At 45.6% G+C, this 17,330-nt stretch overlaps 1 pseudogene; it reads right to left on the bottom strand.

Moving 5' to 3' along the window:
* Positions 1 to 685: 685 nt before the first annotated feature.
* LOC100415668 (small ribosomal subunit protein eS7 pseudogene) lies at positions 686 to 1,263 on the bottom strand (annotated as a pseudogene).
* Between the last annotated feature and the right edge of the window lie 16,067 nt (positions 1,264 to 17,330).

The raw sequence follows: 17,330 nt of genomic DNA on the forward strand, positions 1-17,330 counted from the left end.
TGACTCTTGAACCAGAGGCTGTGTATGGGAGCCCTGACTCCTTGATTCCCATCTCAGGCAAAGACGTGAATCAGGCAATGTTTCCAGAGTGCAGAATTTATAGAAAGGGTGGCCTGGAGTGCTGACAAAGGCACGGGCTTTGAAGTCAGACAGGCTCAAGTTAGAATCCTGAATTCATCCTTGTCCAGAGCTGTGACTTTCCTCATCTGTGAAATGGGACTCATTGTACTTACCTGGCAGAGTTAGGCTCAGGTCTCGCAGTAGAATTGAAGCTCTCTAGAACAGTGCGGGGAGCACAGTAGACCCTGTGAAATACATGTTGAATGAATGAGTATGTCTTTAGCACATCTGGCACGTCATAGGTCTCACTAGATGGTAGTAACTATTTCAATCCGGCACTTGTAGACCTTGGGGACCGTTTTCTTCTTTATTATTTCTAACTTCCCTTCCTGGGCAGTGTCAAGGTCCTGAGTCCTTGAGCCTCTTCCCCAGTCTCTACCAACCCATGTAGACAGGATTCTTGGAGACTACAAACTGCCCAACATGTTAACCAGTATCCCAGTCCACGGAGATCTCTTCCTAGGATAGCACATTAGTCAGGACTCTTCAGATGGCAAGGACAGACACTAACTCAATCAGTCTTTTTTTTTTAACTGTGAATACGTATTTTATTCAGTCATTTGGTTTACACTTGAAACTCTAGGAATTCAATACTAATGTCTTTGCCTTTGAGCTTCTTATAGAGACCCCAGAAAAAGTTTCAACCTTGTGTTCCACATTGTTCTGCTGTGCTTTGTCCAAATGAACCTGTATGAGCTGCTGCCATCCAGTTTCACGTGAATTCTCTTGCCCACAGTTTCGCTTGGGAAGACCAAGTCCTCAAGGATTGCCTGGTGCACAGCTGTCAGTGTACGGCTCCTGCTTATTTTTTGTATGGCTTTTTTAAGTTGGCTTGGGGAGAATTCTCCTCTGAGCAATAAAGACAACATGCTTCCCACTGAACTTTTTCTCCAATTCACATACCAGCTGGACTTGGATTTTCTGGAAAGATTTTCTTGAGGAATGGGAACAAAGATTATGATAGCTTTCTGACCGACTGCCATCAACTCCAATTTTCTTGGCAGCTGTAATATTCAGCTCCATGAGCCGAGCCTTGAGGTCCGAGTTAATCTCCAGCTCCAGAAGAGCCTGGGAGATGCCGGACTCGAACTCGTCTGCCTTCTTGCCTTTGGGCTTTACAATCTTGGCACTCAAACTGAACATGGCTTTCTCCTTGGTGAGCACTGGCTTAGGAAGAGATCCAAATCTTGCGAGAGCACTTCAAAGTCTGCAATCTGTCGTAATACATGAACAAAGGAGCCTACTAATAGGAGTGAATGCCTTCAGATATGGCTGAATCCAGCTGCCCAGCTAATCTCTTAACATTTCTTAAATTTATTCTCTTTTAGTTTGAATCCACCTTCAGGCAGGCTCTGTTGTGATGGGAGGATGGCGGCCCAGCTTCAGGACTACCTCTCACCAGCTCAGCACCTTAGCAAAAAGAGGACTCCTGCCCAAGGATTCCAATATAAACCCTAGGACTGCATTTCATTGAATGTATTCTATAATACTTGGGTCATATGCCAAGCAGTATTGTGTATCCATTCTGGAAGCCTGGAGGTGGGGTCAACCCCAATGAAATCAACATGGCTTGAGAATGGGGAAGGAGCAGTTCTCCAAGGGCAAGGCAGAGGTTCTTGACAGAAGACGAGGGAGACAAGTAGATGAAAACAGCCAACATCTACCACAGAGCAGAAAACAACAACCTTGATCCTCATCAGAAACCCAAAAGGTAGTTATGATTCTTCTCATTTTGCAGAAAATGGAAACCCAGAGAGTCTGGGGACCCTACCCAAGACCACATAATGTGTCAGTGGCAGATTCGGAGTGGGAATCCCCAAGCCTGTGTTCTTGCCAGGACTTCATAGAAGGAAGAGAGCCTCACAGCAGGTCATGAACTAGCAGTTGGAAGATAAGTGAAAGATACAGATGGGCCCAGAATCCCAGCTTCCACAAGGGGAAACTTCTGGGCCCAGGCAAGACTGTTTGTGGTTCTTGCTGTCATCTGTGCTGAGTAGCACAGGTCTCGAGATAACAAGGTGCTTGCTTTTCTTCATCTTTCCAAAATCCCAGAGCATGTTGTTGGTCATGTTTGCAAATCTTATAAGCAATTTATAATTTTATTTTGATTGTCTCAAGTCAGAAATAATTTGACCTTGGCATTATTAAGAATTCTATTTTCAAACATTTTTTTCTCTGGATTTTTTGGTGGCTCTGTTTATTTGGAGAAGCCTTTATATCTTCACACAGCTGGGATCTTCCAAGAAGCTTTTGGATGAGCATGCCTCAATTCAGTCCTGGAAACCTAAACTGCATTTGCTTCCTTCCCTCCTGATCCATCTCCAGCCCTCATTCAATTCTAAGCCTCATCATGCCGTTGAAGGCTGCCCTACTAGTTTCAAACCTGTGCTGTCTCCTTTGTTTAGCTATGGCCCTGCATATCCAGGCTGCAGAAGGAACAGCTTTGCAGACTCCAGACCTGGTTCCAGGTGCCTGCACTCATAAATTATGTTGCCCTTCAATTTTCCTATAGTATCTTGCCCTTCAAGAATTGGTGCCACATAAAGTTTGCAAGGGGCTTTTAAAATTGTAAAGCAATATAAATGGTAGACGTTATAAAATCTAAGTTCATTTGTCCATGTTATTCTCTATCTGTTGGTTCCTTCCTAGTTGAAAATTGGAATATGGATGGTAGATAGATTTTAAATTTTGGTCTGTCTCCTTTACTAAACAGTAAGCTCCATGAAAACATGGATTATCACCGTCTTATTCAGCATTATATTCTCAGCATACGGTATTGCCCTGGTAGAGAATAGATTCTCAATAAATGCCTGCTAAATGAATGCATGCATGCATGAATGAATGAATGAATATGCAAGTGGATAAGTGTGTGGAAAACATGGTCTGGCTTTCCCAACTGGATGAGAAGGCAAAGGTGCTGGAGTTAGCTCCATCTGTTGCTTTCTAGTGATGTAACCTTAGGCTGAGCTTTCTTTTTCAGTTTTCCCATCCTCAAAATGGGGAAAATACTTCACTGAGGACACTAAAAGATCACCTATGTGAATACAATGCTTGATACACTAAGCACTCAATAAATGTTGGCACCCTTCTCTCTGCTCTTCTTAGAGATTCCACAATGCCTACAACAGTGGGTAAATACTGAGTGTTTAGTGAATACTTTTCATGGACAAATGAACAAGTTTATCAGAGTGATGGCGGACACATGTTGGGTGTGGGATTTTCATTCTGGCCTGAGGGAAAACTGTGAGATGTATAACTGAACCAAGAATTCAGATAAGCACTGAGCATCACAAAAGTTGGGGTGGGGAGGTCGGTCGGGTCTGTGTGCGTGTGCTTGTGCGTGCCTGTGCGCATGTGGATATGGGGAGAAGGTGTGCAAGGGGACACAGTTATCCAAAGTCCACTGATTCTGGTTTGGAATTTAAAAAGTCAAATTCTAAAAAGTTTAAGTTTAGAATTAAATAAGTTCCTGGCAGCTCCTGGAAATTCTTAAGAAGGAAAAATATACTGGATATAGTGGAAATCTTTTTTTTTTTTTTTTTTTTTGAGAAGGAGTTGTGCTCTGTAGCCCAGGCTGGAGGGCATTGGCACGATTTTGGGTCACTGCAACCTCTGCCTCCCAGGTTGTGGTTCAAGCAATTCTCTTGCCTCAGCCTCCTGAGTACCTGGGATTACAGATGTATGCCACCATGCCCTGCTAATTTTTTGAATTTTCAGTAGAAACAGGGTTTCATCAAGTTGGCCAGGCTGTTCTTGAACTCCTGACCTCATGATTCACTCACCTTGGCCTCCCAAAATGCTTGGATTACAGGCGTAATGAGCCACAGTGCCTGGACCAAAAAGGAAAAATATAGTGGGAATGCTTCTAGCATCTGCATGAAGGACAAACTTGAACAGGGAAAGGCTGCAAAGCATGTTCTAGTAATCTAGGAAAAAGAGAGAAAGGACTGGTATTCATTAAACCATTCTGACATCAAAAAGTAAGGAGAGGCAGGTCTTGAAGACTCCTGGGATCCATAAATCAAGAAATCCTTTTTGGATATGGAACAAAAGAGAAGTAGGGTTCAAATTTGTTTTTACTTTTCCTTCTAAAATTATAAATGTGCAGCCTGGCGCGGTGGCTCACGCCTGTAAACCCAGCACTTTGGGAGGCTGAAGCGGGTGGATCACGAGGTCAAGAGATCGAGACCATCCTGGTCAACATGGTGAAACCCCGTCTCTACTAAAAATACAAAAAATTAGCTGGGCATGGTGGTGCATGCCTGTAATCCCAGCTACTCAGGAGGCTGAGGCAGGAGAATTGCCTGAACCCAGGAGGTGGAGGTTGCAGTGAGCCGAGATCGTGCCATTGCACTCCAGCCTGGGTAACAAGAGTGAAACTCCATCTCAAAAAAAAAAAAGTGCATTTTTATTGCAAAATAATGTAGCTCCACTACATATTTCCACTAAGATATAATTAGAAAATGAAAGAAAAAATAATCAACCATAATTCTATAACCAGAACACCACTGTAACTTCATTTTATGACCCCAAATCTATGACCTCAGGAGAAAAAATGAGTCTGCTGTGTTCATGATGGGAACATAGAGAAGGGGCCAGAAGAATGTTAAAGAGAGGCCATGGCTGAACTCACTTGCTCATTTGCTTATTTGATTCGACACCACAAGCGAGACCTCAATAGCAAAAGCCACATCTGGAATCTCCCAACCTCTTCATACAACTCTGGATGTCAGAAATGTCAGGTTACCTCCAGTATGATCACCAGGATCCTCTCCCTTCCCCACCACATAGTAAACATTTTAGTCTAGTTAATTTTTAATGTTTTTTTTTTTGCATTTGCTACCACTTTCTTATTGCATATGATCTTCTTTTGAAAACATTCCTCACTGTGTGTAGTCCTGGCAATCTGAATTTGCTCTGACACATGTGTAGGTCAATGGTTGCTTGTCCTGTCCATCTGCTAGATGATCCCATCTTTTCCATATTCTCCTGTTAGTTCTAGGAAGGTTAGTTCATCAACCTGTTGGTCTGTAGGTCAGCTGGCTAACTAAATTTGAGGGAAGTAGACAGGTTAGCCTTACAATCCACTGGCTCACAGGCAAATTGATCCATCGGTCTATCAGTTGGTCTGAGGGCTGGCCATTAGTCCAACTGTCCGTCTATTGGGCAGTCAGTCCCTTCATTGGTGTATCAACCATGCCATTGGCTCGACCATCCTTTGGTTATTTCACCAACCTGTCAGCCCGTTGATCAGTCTCTCCATGAGCTTGCTGGCCGGTTAGCTCCTCAGACAGTCAGTATGTCTGTCAGTTGCCAGTGAGTCGGTCGGACCACACCCCTGATGAACCCCTCCAGCTGGTGATCTCAGCCCTCACCTGAGCAGGCAGGGCATGGAGGGAGAAGCTCATTTCCTCTCCGGTGAGGTCTTTTGAAGTGATCTGTCAATTCTTTGGAAACTTTAAATCAGAAGTTATTTATGAGGTACCAGAGAGAAAACAGCCTCGTCATTAAATTACTAGCAGCCAACTTGAATTCACTCATTTTCTTTCAAAATTTTAAAATATTGAGAACCCTGGATTTTCTTCTTGTCTGTGCTCCCACTCCCTGGGCCTGCCTCCTCCTCCTCTGGCATTTGGGGAATTGGTTTTCAGGAGCATGTGACTTCATCGACTGCTCCTGATGTCAACCAGAGGTGCCAAGGTCCAAGAAGAGATGAGTCACCCAGCTGGGAGAGGAGGCAATGGGGAGACAGGCAGGTGCCCAGACACTGGGCCTTGGGCCTTGGGGTCCTGCTTAGGTGTTTGTGACCCCACAGTAAGGCAGTAGACCAGACCATGTGGCCCTTTTCCAATTGGAGGCCTCCCTCAGACCCAACAGAACTGGACAGATGATTCTCCAGGGATCCAGCAAAGAGGGTTAAGGTGCTGTTTTCCTGTGGACTCTCTTTGCTTTCTGGGGGTGGGGGGATGTAGAGTCTGCTGAATATTCGAAGCAGGTTTTCTAATGCCTGAGAGAGCAGGCAGCATCCTGAGCACCAGGACACTTGGGTCACTGAGCCATTTTCTTTCCAGGTTTCTTATGACCACTTCCCTCCCTCATCTCCATCTCAGGCTCCCTTAGTGCTCCTAAATAATCTCCAAGAACTGACCATGTGCCCAGGATTGAGCTGTCAAGTTAAATTCAATAACAGGCATTTACTCACTGCTTGTTGAGGTCAGGATCTCCTGTCCTCTCCTTCAAAGAGGCACACACCTTCATTATTTAGGTACCATGTATTTACTGAACACTTTCTGCCTCAAAGCATTGGGATAGATCTGAAGATACAGTATTAAGTAGAGCACACATTGTCCTTGCCTTCCCTAGATTAGAGTCTAGGTAGATTTAGGCATTAATGAAATAATGGCACAAAAAGTTGTTTAGTCTACTGAGTGGTCTAGGAGGGAGATTATAACAAGGCACAACCTGGTGGGACTCTGAGAGGCCAGGTGCTTCTCTAGGTAAATGACTGAGTATGAAGATGAACAGTTATTAAAGTAAAGGGAAAGCCAGGCACAGTGGCTCATGCCTGTAATCCCAGCACTTTGGGAGGCTGAGGTGGGAGGATAGCTTGAGCCCAAGAATTTGATACCAACCTGGGCAACATGGCAAGACCCTGTCTCTACAGAAAATGAAAAATAAAAAAATTAGCCAGGCATGGTGGTATGCATCTGTAGTCTCAGCTACACGGGAGGATTGCTTGAGCCCAGCAGGTCAAGGCTGCAGTGAGCCAGGATTGCACCACTGTGCTCCAGCCTAGGCAACAGAGCAAGATCCTGTCTCAGAAAAAAAAAAGGTAAATAGAGGAATGATCATCGCAGGAGAGGGTACAGCACATGCCACGTCCCTGTAGAGGGAGGGAGCCTGGAACATCGAGGCAGCAGAAGAAAGCTCCTTGCAGCTGTTGACAGAGCATGGGAAGTGTGGTGAGATAAGCACGTGGAGAAGCAAGCAGGAGCTTCCTTTTTTCATTCATTATTATATTTTTTCATTCATTCATACATACATGCATTACACTGACATTCATTTTCTCATTCATTCCTGCATTCATTCAACAAATACTTACTGAATGCCTACTCTGTATCTGACTCTCTCAGAGCTTGGTGACTGCAAGCAACAGAAGCTAGGACTGGCTAACAGTGCTGGCTGGGTAGCCACTGGAAGGATGCTGAAGAACCACAAAATTGGTGGGATGTAGGAGGAGCAGGCTTAGAAAGGAAGGTGGTTTGGCATCTCAGGCATCTTCAGGAACCATAACAACCACCTTGCAGCAGGCCCTGTAAAGTCAGCCACTGCTGCAATGGTGAGTGTCCTCTGGCCATCCTCCTTTTTTTGCGGTATCAAGATGCAAAGATTCAGAAGGAGGTTCCCTCTGGCTGAGGGAATTTTGTTCACCATATCAGGTGTACAAAATAAAGGATATACTCCTTTGGCTTTAATGGTTAGTTAGCCCCTGAGTTTCCACCAAGACTCCATACAAAGGGGGAGTGGTGATTCTCTGAGGGATTTAGGGTATTCATACAGAGGATAAATAAATGTTGGGTAGCCCCAGGTTACCTATAGTTCATTACAACTTTCAAGTGTGGTCATTCTAGGAGCTCCCACAGCCTTCCTGGCAATGGTTCTCCTTTGGAATTCTGGGTACCATATGATCTCTGATGCTAACACAAAAACCACCCACATCTAGGTGTGTGGCTTTTATAAACCTGGTTTTTGAGTTGCTCCTTAAGGTATTTCCTGAGGACATCCTTGCTCCCTCTCTGTGTTATATGTGTGGGTGTGGTGGTGGTGATGGTGGTGGTGTGGTGGTGTGATCTCCACAGGGCCAGGTATGATTTAGCTAAGGCCACCCAGGAACTGTTGCTAGAGGCAGGATTTTGACCCAGGCTTAGCTGGCTCCCAAGCCAGTGCTCTTTCTACTACAATCCTCAGCCTTCAGAAAACCAGCCCCGCCCTGATCCTTAAGAAGTGGGTCTTCATATCCTCAGGGATGAACAGGTGAGGGTAACCCCAGGAACACACTCTGATGGTCTCTACTATTTCTTTAAGCACAAGCTCCACAGCCAAGGCTTCGGGGTCTTCATTTGTGAAATGGGCATGAAAATCTTCCCTTTGGCACCTCTCAGTGTCGACTTGAGAATATAGCAAGTTGATGTCTGTTGAGAATCTTTCGGAAGGTCAAAGCTCAGAATTGTCCTGGTTCCCCACAGCCCAGGGGCTGCAAATGGTTGAGTAGGATGAGGCTCATGTAGGAGGCACCAAGGCCTGTACTTAGTGGACAGGAAGGAGAGGTGTGCTCGGCTTTGTCCTCCGTGTTAGAGGAGAGCAGGGGTAGGAATAGTCACAAGACAGAGGAATCCCCCTCCCTGTAGAATCTGGTTAGGGTGCTTGGGTGGAGGAGAGATGATCCTTTCTTTTTGAGAACCAGAGGCAGGAGGGAGCTGCTTATGGTATCTTCTCAGTGTGAGAAGAGTTTCATCTTAAGGACCATTCCTTTTACCAATTCCCAAACGTCAGTTTGCTGATTAAATCACATGAGTGAGCGTGTATGTACACACGTATGTGTGGATGTGGCAGGACGAGGTGGATGGAGGGGTAGAACTGACTCACTTTGCATGGAAATCAGACATGCCTTTGAGCATGCTGAACCAGACATGATGTACAGGAGGGATGTGGCATTTCCTGGAGAGAATAAGAAGTTAAGAAGGACTTGGGCATAGAGGGCTGACCTGGGAAGTCCCAAGAAGGAAATAGGCATGACTCCTTGAATTTATCCTTGTACAAGCCCAAGCCCATGGATTCATATCTGGGTTCAGCAACAAGCTAGCAGCAGACTATGCTGGTAGAATGGAAAGTTCTATAATACGCTGGGGTCCAGGAAGCCTTGCTGTAGGACTCAAAGAGGGAGAGGGCTGTTCTCCCCATTGTTGCCACAAACCTCCATGAAATTTTGGCATCACAGTGTTTAAGTGCAGCTACCACAGATGACGGGAGTGCAGCCAGGGCACTGTGGAGGAGATGCATTCACAGGCATAGAGGGACACTCTTAGGAATCTTTGGGTGGGAGGGGTTTATTTTACTAGATGACCTGGGGAATTGACTATGTATTATGGGCCAGACATTTTCTCCCACATTACCTTCTCCGCGACACCTTCTCTAACCTTCCTACTTCACCTTTTTCTCTTCCCCTCTTCTGAATTTCTACCCATCCTTCCTCTGTCCATCCATTCATTTAGCCATCCATCCATCCACCCATCCATCCACCTATCTACCCTCTCAGCAGAAGAGAAACACTTAATGGTGATATGTCATAGTTTATTAACTACTTCCCTACTGATGGAAGCTTAAGTTGTTTCTAGTTTATGCTTTTATAAACAATAGTACAATGAACATCCTTGTGCACACCTTGGAAAGTATTTATTGAGCCCTTACTTTACACCAGATTTGTCCTATGTTCATTTGCAGCATTAGTTAAATGTTTAATGAGCATGTCTTGACTGCCCAACCTTTGTAAACCAGTGGAGTTAGGACTTTGCTTTTGCAGTCTCCATAACTCACTGTCCCTAGTAGGTGCTTAATAAACATTGAATGAATAAATGGATCAATGAATAAAAATCACGATGGAGCCAAAATGTGAGCCTCAGAGGGCACTCCAGCTTGACTCCTACCAATGAACTCGTTCCCACCCTAGCTGTCTGTGACCTGCTTTCAGTATTTGAGGGCTTTTCTGTTTTTCAAAGCTTTGGGATTTGCTCCTGTCTGCACTTTAGTCTCTGTCTCCAGCTTCATCAAAGGCTGGGAAGTTAGAAGGGGAACAAGCAGGGGAATAAATGAAGTGGAGGCCCTGGGCCTTCAGTACGTAAGAGCAGACTTCAGGCATCTCCAAATAGTCCTCCCATGGAGCTCTAGGCTGCAGCCCCATTAAACAGCTGCCCATCCAGCCACCTGCTCTGCATGCACTCACCTCCTTGCCTTTGCTGGGGCTGTTCTGTTGTCTTGGAATGCCCTTCCTCATTCATTCAAATGCCACCCCCTAAAATGTTTTCCTAGACTTCCTGCTAGGCAGAGCCAATCAATCCAATGTTCTGCTGTGGCAAAACCTGTGCATCTCTTCCTACGTGATAGTGGGCCAGCTCTTCTACTGCCCTGCGAGTTCTGCTAAGCAGGCACCATCTCTTCTCCAAGGATGGCAAACATATTTGACCTCAATGTGCCACCTCTGATTGATTAGTAGTGGCCACCCAGAGTAATCTGTCTACAGCAGCACAGGCCAATCTAATTTTAATGGGACACACATATAATTTAAAAGTTTCCAGTAGCCGCATTCAAAAATGAATAGACAGATAAATTAATTTTAATAATATATTGTAACATGATATATTCAAATATCATTTCAACCTACAATCTATATACAGTTATCAATGAAATATTTTCCATTATTTTTTTCAGTCTGGAGCTTTTGAAATCCAGCATGTATATTACACTCACATCTCAATTCAGGTGCTAGGCTTTTATTAGAAATGCTTGGTGTCTATTAAGATTTTATAAAATGTATAGTTGGAAAAGAAGATTCACATACTTAAGTTGTCCCAAACTTATGTAAAATTTTCCAATAATGAAATTATCAACTGTTGCATTTATTTATTTATTTGAGACGGAGTCTTGTTCTGTCACCCAGGCTGAGTGCAGTGGTGCAATCTCAGCTCACTGCAACTTCCACCTCCTGAATTCAGGTGATTCTCCTGCCTCAGTCTCCTGAATAGCGGGGATTGCAGGTGCTTATCACCACACCCAGATAATTTTTGTATTTTTAGTAGAGATGGGGTTTCACCATGTTGGCCAGGTGGTCTTGAACTCCTGACCTCAGGTGATCCACCTGACCTCCTGATCCTCCCAAACTGCTGGGGATTAGAGGTGTGAGCTACTGCACCTGGCCCAGCTATTACATTTAAATTAATTTTTAAAATTAAAAGTTTAGTTTCTTAGCAGCGTTAGCTACATTTCAAGTGCTCAATAACCCCACATGGCCAGTGACAACAGTACTGGGGAGTGGCTATCCTGTGCCTGATATTTGCTATTACTAGTTTTATTTACCTCTTTATCCCCAGCTCCCAGGCGGGCTCACTCAATTTGTGAAGGAGTATATGAAGCATCCACTGCATGGATGTCTCAGCAAGTTAGGTGTGCTGAAAGAGGGCACCTTCAGCTGTCTTACACAGAGAGGGAAAGGGTGCTAAGGAGCCCCTGAGGTTTTCTGAGGAGGGGAGACAACAGCAGATCCACACGTGAGAAAGATGGCTCTGGTATTGGGGAAGGGACCAGGGGATGCATGCTCCTGGGGTGGGCAGTGGGCCGGGAGGAAGCACTGCAGTTACCAACTCAGAGTCAGACAAGATGGCTAAAGCCATAGTCAAGATGTTCTGGCTCCTTCTGCTCTTGGAAGGAAAGTCCAGAGAACTGGTCATCACTCCAGTTCTGGGGAAGGGCTCCTTTCTCTCAAGGGAGGGGCTGTATTGTTGCTGAACTTTTATTGCTATTGTTGTGCATTGATCTCACTTGGAAGAAAGGAGCTAGAAGCCACAAGAAGTGTGGAAAGAACAAGGTCCTGAGTGAGAGGCTCTCCAAGTTCAGCCAAGTGGCCAAGTGACTCTGGGCCAAGTGACCTCACTGCTCACAGGGGGCCTGTTAGGATGCCCTTTGCAATGTGTGCTTGGCGGGTGGTGATGGTTGGGGTTGCATGTGATAACCCTTATAAACCATCTCTTAATGGACCTGGCACATAGTCAAGGTAAGGACTCAGGCGCTCACACACGAACATCTGCAATGTATGTCACATGCAAGGACTGAGATAAGAAGAGATGTCATATAGACTGGAGACCCCCACATTATCCTAGGACAGGAGGAACCATGCATGGGTATGTTTTGAGACAGTGCCCTGGGGAGGAGCTGGCAGGGAACAGCAGAATGGTTCTGATCATGGGTGCTGATGCCAGTTCACCTTGTTGAATCCCAGCTCCACCCCTTACTAGCAGTGCCTCAGTTTCCTTGGCTGTGAAATGGGAATCCTAATAGTTTCCTCCTTATTGAAAGTGCTGTTTGCATTGTATCATTTTACCACTATTTTGTGGGCAATGGTACAGTCTTCGACTCTCCCTTGGCCCAGCCAGGCATCTGATGAAGACAATAAGACAGGCAAGGGAAAGTTCTGCCTCATTTCAGCAGGGAGACACGATTGGATTCTTCGCTGGCTCTGCCATATGTCTTCAATACAGGGAGCAAGACTTCATACAAGGAGCACCAGAGGGATTTGTGGAAACATCTCAGAGAAGTCCATGACCACAAACTATTGCTCATAAGTGCACAGTGATGAGCAGAGGGATAACTGGGCAAAGTCAGTTCCAGTTCCAAACACATAACCAGAGGTCATGTCCTCGGCAATGTGAGCTTTACTGATGGGCATCTTGGTGGTTTAGATAAATGCCTCCCCCAAAGTCAGGGTCACAGACTGGAAGATTTGGGATTCGATGTGGGTATATTTTGAAAACTTTTAGAGAAACAAAAGAATGACTTGTTTGTGGTTTTGAAGCTAAAGTCTTTGACTTTTATTTTTTTATTTTTATTTATTTATTTTTTTTGAGACAGAGTTTCCCTCTTGTCACCCAGGCTGGAGTGCAATGGCGAGATCTCAGCTCACCACAACCTCTGCCTTCTGGGTTCAGGCAATTCTCCTGCCTCAGCATCCTGAGTAGTTGGGATTATAGGCACGTGCCACTATGCCCAGCTAATTTTTTGTATTTTTAGTAGAGATGGGGTTTCACTATGTTCACCAGGATGGTCTCAATCTCTTGACCTCGTGATCCACCCGCCTTAGCCTCCCAAAGTGCTGGGATTACAGGCTTGAGCCACCACGCCCAGCCTGTCTTTGACTTTTAATAAAAGTATTTTACCCATTTATACTTACTTCATAGCTGATATATGTGGTCTTCTGTCATTTTAAAGTGTTTCCTTATGTTGTTTTAGGTCTATGGCTCTGGCAGCACAGAAGAAAGGGCAATTTTCACAGAAACGTGCCTGCACCATAACTCAATGGTCACCAATTCCACCCATGCACATGAAATGTTACCAGAAGATTTGGGCTCAGCAAATGACCCTTATTTGGACAAGTGGGCTCAGCTACTGTCATGTTTTTCAATCAGATTCATCTGAAATGGGAGTGGAATAAAACAAGTAATCTTCTGCATTGTAACTTGTGACTCTGTTGAATGTACTATGAAAGAACATGTCATTTGAGAGGCAGGGAGGCATGATGGGGCGAGATTTAGAGTGAGACATAAAGTGATTTCATCTATGGTTTGCTGCAGCTGGACCCTGGCTGTTTCTGAGTGATCACTCGAGTCAACCCCATCCAGATGGCAGACGTGGAGTGGGCCAGCCGTGGTTTGAGTCACATCTCTTATGCTTACCAGTTCTATGCTCCTAGATGAGTCATTTCATCACCTGGACTTTAGCCCCTCATCAAAAATGAGGACATTCATATCTACCTGGTAGCACTGTTGGTGAGTTGAATTGAGTGTTGGTCAATCAACTGAATGGATTTATTCTAGACTAATGTAAATGCATTGTGTGCCAGGGATAAACCTGGCATGTAGTGGGTTTACATTAGTATAAAATAAATTGGTAGATTTTATTTTCTCTCTCTCATCCCTTAGTTACTGACATACACCGTCTCATTCCTCCTTCCCAGGAAGGTAGGGGGAGAAGTAAGTGCCAGAGAAGGGTTGGCGCTGGCCTGGCAGCAGGTTCATCAGATGAGCCACTGGGCTGGTAGTGCCTGTGGTCTCTTAGGGAAGGCAAGGGGTTTCTGGCTGCTTGAGAGAAGGAAGGACCCCTCATTCCTCACCCACCGGCCCCATCCAGGGAGTGCTGGGCCAGCCCTCCAGTCACTGCCAGCTCTTCTTCTGAGCTTGCATCAGCAGAGAGATGCAGCATGCTGGGGCCTGGCTGGGCCGGCTCCACGCTCCATGTGCCCTGGCCCCCATACACCATTTGTAGAGCAGCAGAACAGAATTTCCTCATAAATAAACAAGATCTTGAGTTTCACGTTGGGGAGGCGATGACAGAAGAGGGCCTGGGGCTCTCGACGTTATCTGCACCTGGGCCTGCCAACTCCTGGCCGCCTGAAAAAGCCAAGAAGAGAGAGGAAGGAGACCCTGGCCAAGAGCACATTCTTTGGTGGTAGAGTCACTGCCTGGCGGCTAGCCACAGCTCCTCTCATTTCCCGCGACATCCCTCTGAGACCAGGGACTCTGGGGCTTGGCATTTACTAGAACTTCTCCCTGGCCAAGTGAAAGCACCTGAACTTTGTTGTTAGGGAGGTGGGTGAGAGGGGCAGCCAGGGCCTGGGAGATGTCAGGCCCGGAGGAGAGGACATTTAGCAGTTTCAATCTAGATGACCTGTCTTGTCCTATCCTGGGTGAATTCTTAGCTCAACCTCCAAAATGGGGCTTGCTCCATCCTGTGGCAAGCCTGATGCTGGCTGAAGAAGAAGCTGAGGACAATTCTATGAAAAAAACTGCCCACCTCCCAGCATAGGGGAGTAAAAAAAAAGTGGAATACCATGCAGCAGTTAAAAAGGAAGAATCATTGCCATGTGCAGAAACGTGAGAGTCAAGTACACACAGTGATGAGCAACACAAAAGAACATATGGTGTAGGATTCCATTTACATACAGTTTAAAAATAGACAAAATTATTCTATGATGATGAAAGTCAGAATAGAGGTTACTTCTTACGGGAAAGAGGTTTGAGTAGGAAGGGGCAGAGGGAGGCTTCTGGGGGCTGAGGATGTTCTCCACTTTGGTCAGGGTGGTGAGTACAACAATGTATGCATAAGAAAAAACACCTTGAGCTGAACACCCAAGAAGAATGTGCTTTTGTACTTTACCATGTATAGGTTATATCTTATGAAAAAAAATTTTGAAAAGGATCCTGAAAAGAATTATATCAGATTATCTTCTTCCTCAATTAAAAGCATTCCCTGGCTACCCACTGGTGGGGAGATATAATCCAAACTCATCGAGCCCTGCAAGGGCCTCTCTGATCTAGCCCCTCCAACCTCTCCACCTTCTTCTTGGGTTATGCTCCCCGCTGTGCTCCCTGGCCCTTTTTGTTTGTTTGTTTTGTTCTCAGAACCTGCATAACACATTCCCACTGCAGGGCCTTTGCACCTGCTATTCCTTCTGCCAGAAATGTTTCTGTCTCGGCTCTTGGCCCAGATGACTTATTTTTCAGATCTGACCTCAATATCAGCTTCCCTGAGTATTCCTTTAAGATCACTTCACCCCAGGAACTCTAACTACACTGTCCTGTTTGTCACTCCAGCGGTTATTACCATCCAAGGTGATCTTATTTCGACACTTGTTAGTTTGTGTGTTTGCTGCCTCCTCTTGGGTGTCAGCCTCTAGGGGCTGTGCAGAGCTTTCCCACTCACCTGGGGATCCAGTGCCTGCATGTGGGATGTGTAGCAGATATTTGGTGCTTGCCTTCCCACATTCTAAACTTTCCTCCCCACTTAACTTAGGGTTCTATCTCCCTTCAATTCTCAGCCCATGTGGTCTAGGTGTGGTTTCCGGAGAAGATTTTGATCTTTCTTTCTGGACTGGAATCTGGGTGGATGTGAGGCTGAGGCTGCAGCTGCTGCCAGCATGTCTACTACTTGGAGGATGAAAGATCTGAGAGATGCAGACACAAGGAAATAGCACTTGAGCCTAGATCAAGCTGCATCTGAAACTAGACCTATACCTTGGCTTCCCAGTTACATAAATCATTAGATTCCCATTTTCTTCAGCTAGTTTGGGTTTTTGTTTTGTTTTGTTTTGTTTTTTTGGAACCAAATGAATGGTTTCTGCCATCCATGGCTGTAGAGGAAACTGAGGACAATCTCATAGTCTCTAGGGGGCAGTACACACTGTATCTATATCTGATGAAGTTCAGACGAGACAGAACAGCACATCTTCTCAACATGGGAAAGCACATAGCTGCTCAAAATGTTCACTGAGTAAGTAAATGGATGAATAGAGAGAAAGATAGGTGAGTGAATGGATGGATGGATAGGTAGGTAGATAAGTGGATGGATGGGTAGGTGGATTAGTGAGTGGATGAATGGGTAAGTGAGTAAGTGGGTTAATGGGTGAATGGATGAATGGAAGGATGGATGGATGGACAAATGCATGGATGGATGGATGGGTAAATGGGTAGGTGAATGGTTAGGTGGATGGGTAGATGGATGAGTGTGTGATGGATAGGTGGATAAGTGGGTGAATGGATATGAGGATGGGTATATGGATGGATGGGTGAGTAATAAATGGGTGAATGGTAGATAGATAGGTGGATGGGTGAGTGGGTGAATGGATAAGAGGATGAATAGATGGATGGATGGGTGGGCGAGTGGGTGATAAATGTTAGTGAGAAGATGAATAGGTGGATAGGTAGGGGAATGGTTGAGTAGATCAGGATGTGGGCGAGTGGATGGATGGGAGGGTGGATGAATGTCTTGCTCTCATAGAAAGGTGCTCATTATCACAAGGCCTTAGGGAAAAAAAAACTGGTGGAAGAGTTCCCTGAGTCTGGAGGGTATTACAGAGGAGGTGGGATTTAAATTGGACGTGTTGGGGGTGGTCAGGAAGGACTGAAGACTAGTATTTCTTGATACTTAAAATATTTAAAACTTACACAACCCTATGAGGTTGGAATGAAGTTGAGGAAACTGAGGTTCCGAAAGGGATAATGACTAGTCAGGGCCACAGAACCAGGAAATGGAAGCCGGGACAGAAACGCAGGTCTGAGCCAAGGCCCTCTGTAGGCTCTCCTCCAGCCTGCAGTCTTCCTGGGACCCTCTGTCCACAGTGGCGGAAAACGAATTGGGAGGACAGCAGTCTCAAAGTCCCATCCTGGCGATGCTCAGGGCCCCCTGGGAGGCCCAGGCAGGATCCTCCCCACCCCTCGGAAACTCATGTCAGCGGCCTGACAGCTGTATTCCACTGGCCGGCCACAGCTGCCACTGAGGCCCTTGTTCCCGATGCTGAATGTTCCACCACTTTTTTCCTGGCACCCCAGGCCTGACGGCCGCTCAGGAAAGCTACTGTACTTGTGAGAAAAGTGAGGTCAGTGCATGTT

The sequence above is a fragment of the Callithrix jacchus genome, chromosome 2 (assembly GCF_049354715.1).
Source record: "Callithrix jacchus isolate 240 chromosome 2, calJac240_pri, whole genome shotgun sequence".
Classification (NCBI taxonomy): Eukaryota; Metazoa; Chordata; class Mammalia; order Primates; family Cebidae; genus Callithrix; species Callithrix jacchus.